Genomic DNA, 3,389 nt, shown 5'->3' on the forward strand with positions numbered 1-3,389 from the left:
AGAATAGCTTCAGAGGGTAGGTAGGATATTCTAGAAGAATTTTTTTTACTGTTTTTTTTTTTAATACTGGTAAATTGTTTTAGTTATTTTCTGTGATATTAAGTTGTAAAGTTTTACTCCCAAGTAATTTAGTCCATTTTCAAATCGCCTAGTGTTATGTTCAACTATCCTCAATTTACTAGCATTTCTGGTGTTATACCTATGTGCGAATATCTAAAAAAAAAAAAAAAAAAAAAAATAATAATTTTTTTTTTCTTCTTTTTCTTAAGAATGAATAAAAAGTTTCTAGAACGTATTCATTTATGGCAGTCAGGACTTAAAGTTTTTTGAATTTTGGTCTGCAGTTAGATGATTTTTTATCTTTTGTTATTATTCTAATAGCTCCTTTTTTTTTTTTTTTTCCCCCAATGTTATATGGCAGAAAGAGTAGAGCTATGGCTACTGTGACATCATGCATTGATGGGAAGGTTATTGTTGGATAACAAAAATTTAGATGATATAATTTTTATTTTTTTCCATACACAACACATTGCAGGTACAATTTTACAGGTTACAGCTGTACCACCTCTAGTATTGCTGCCGACCATCCAACAAATGAGCACACTAAACAGGCATTGATGACATTGTTATCAACGTCTTTTTGAATCTCTCATTATTATACATAACTGCCCACTGAAACAGAGAAACTTCAAAATAGGTGTGTGTGTGTGTGTTTATATATATATATATATATATATATATATATATATATATATACATATATACATACATACATACATACATACATACATATACACTTATATATTTATTTTTTCACTTTGAATTTTGTATGAGGTATACACATGCAAAGATTCACAGCTACTGGGTGGGTGAGTGAGTGAGTGAGTGAGTGAGTGATTGATTGATTGATTGATTGATTGATTGATTGATTGATTGAGAGAGAGTGAGTGTGTGTGTTAGGGGGGGGGGGGGGAAATGTGGTGATTGTGGGGGAAAAAAAAATTTAAAATTGAAATTTTTAAAAAAAAAATTTTTTTCTGTAGGGTGCAAAATAGTAGTGCCAACGGCACGTGGTGTTCCCAAGCGGTCACCCATCTAAGTACTAACCACGCTCGACGATGCTTAACTTCGGTGATCGGACGAGAACCGGTGTGTTCATCGTGATATGGCCGTTGGCAATGATATAGATGTTTTTTTTTTGCAGTTTGTATTTGCCACTCGAAATAGCTATACCAGGTGTGATTGTTACAAACAACAGGAGAAATCGTGTAATGAACACTCTTTTACTTCCCCCCCCCCCCCCCACACACAACACCCACCACCCTCACCATCCCAACCACCAAAGCCCTCTTCAAAATACACTCTCACACACACACACAAACCCACACTCTATAACTGATGAACATTACCATAACTTCTTAAAGCCATTAGATAATATTTAACTCAAGAAAGGTATTGTGATATGTTTAAAGAAAGAAAGGTGAAACCTTTAACTTTACCAGCAGGTATTAGTATCACTGAGGTATCTTCTAGGTTGTAGCAGCAATAGTAGTAATAATAATAAAATTAAATAAGGTAATAAAAAAGAAAAGTTATACATGTGATCAAATCATGAATGTATAAAACTGGAATGAATTTAAATTTTTTTTATTTTTCTTCATAGGCTGTTTTGAAATTGATGAGTAAGTGCCTCTTCTTTTAAATTTTTTAATGCTGAACACTGTTACATAAGAGATGAATGTTTAGAAAATTTAAAAAAAAAAAAGCTAGCCCAGCCCCCTCCCCCCCTCACACAAAATCCAAACAAAAAAAAAACACCCTCCTTCAAAACATCACATAATCATCCAGCCAGCAGTGCAGACGAGAAATTTGCACTCGGGGCCGCCATTTTGACGATAAATTCTTGCATGGCACACCAAAGGTAGGAAAGAATTTAAAAAAATAAAAATAATGGGCGAGCACCCTCGCGTCTGCCTGTAGAAAATGAAGTTAAAAGTAACATAACCTAAAGACAGGCACACACTAGGGTGCTCCCAGGCGGTTGAGAAATTTTTTCCCGCCAAAAGACATATATATTATTTATTTTACTGTTTTTGGCAGGGGGCTATGTCGGTCTGTGTGCAAAGTAGTTCCTACTCCCGCCGCCAGGAGCGCGCGCGGTGGGTAGCGATGTTGTTTTTTCTGCTTTCATTTGTTTATTATTTAGAGGGTTAATGCTATGTAAATGTACGCAAGTTTGGTTATGTGTCGGTAGTTGTGCGAGATTTAATTTCCGAAACGAAATTTGACTTTCATCGGCCTGCATTTCTCACTTATTCGGAAAATACATGTGTGTTTATGTATGTATAATAATCGAGTGATTTTGTAATAATTTGGAAGTTTTGTTTGCGTGTGCGATGTGGGGAAGAAAAGGTGTGCACACGAGTCCTAGGGCTATATTTTTTTTTATTGCGAAATATTTACTTCATGTGGTGAAAAATTTTAAATTATTTGTGATGCAAGTGAAATTTTTTTTTTTTTTTCAGTTGGGTGATGTGTTTGTCCTCGTTTGTGTGCAAGGAAGCAAACATGCTGAAGGTAAGGGGCCATAAATGACACTTTAAAATATTAGTTTACCATTAATTTTGGTTAAATATTAAATTGCCATATAAGTAAAATCATGTCAACTGTTGTATTCCACCCAGTATAAGCTGTTAGTAATGGGTACTTAATATAAATAGAATAAATGTAAGCATTTTCGTCTGCATGAAAATTCACTTTTTTTTTGGATCCATTTGTACTGTGGGTAGTTAAATAGTACATTATGTTGTTTTTACTTCGAAGTACAAAACATCTTGTGCATGATTGCAAATTCAAACGCAGTTAAGCATAATATGAATTCGAATTATGTGTGTGTGTGTGTGTATATATATATATTTTTTTCAGTTTTTTTTTTTTTTTTTTTTTTTTTTTTTTTTTTTTTTTTTACTGTGTCCAGTTTTAGCACAAATGGAATTATTTTCAAAGTGAATCGATGCAACTGGTCTTTGCCATTAATATTGATATATGATCTAACTAAATTAAATAGAAAGGATTTTTTTATTTATTTTTTTATATATATAAATATATTTGTAGCAATGTACTAATGACCACAGAAGTAAGCAAAAAAAAAATATATATATATATATATCTCAGCCAGTAAACCATGCGTCTTAAAGACTTTTTTTAATGAAAATATTTCTGCCTTGGTTAAGCTTACATTTACTATCATAGGGATTGAGGGAATTGTAGAACAGCAGCAGAAGCATTTCCTTTCATGATCATGTTCTTGGTCCTGAAAAGGACCGTTTATGTAAGCATGTGCACACCAGACCTGCTCACTTGGAGCTGGTGTATTTGGTGACAGCCTT

The 3,389-nt window shown here is 33.3% G+C and overlaps 1 non-coding gene across 1 annotated transcript; it reads right to left on the bottom strand.

The window, feature by feature from the left end:
* Nucleotides 1-1,058: 1,058 nt before the first annotated feature.
* Nucleotides 1,059-1,177, bottom strand: LOC134544601 (5S ribosomal RNA). Its single transcript, XR_010077901.1, has one exon. It is a non-coding gene; the product is annotated as a 5S ribosomal RNA (ribosomal RNA).
* Nucleotides 1,178-3,389: the final 2,212 nt, after the last annotated feature.

Source organism: Bacillus rossius, unplaced genomic scaffold (assembly GCF_032445375.1).
Source record: "Bacillus rossius redtenbacheri isolate Brsri unplaced genomic scaffold, Brsri_v3 Brsri_v3_scf45, whole genome shotgun sequence".
Classification (NCBI taxonomy): Eukaryota; Metazoa; Arthropoda; class Insecta; order Phasmatodea; family Bacillidae; genus Bacillus; species Bacillus rossius.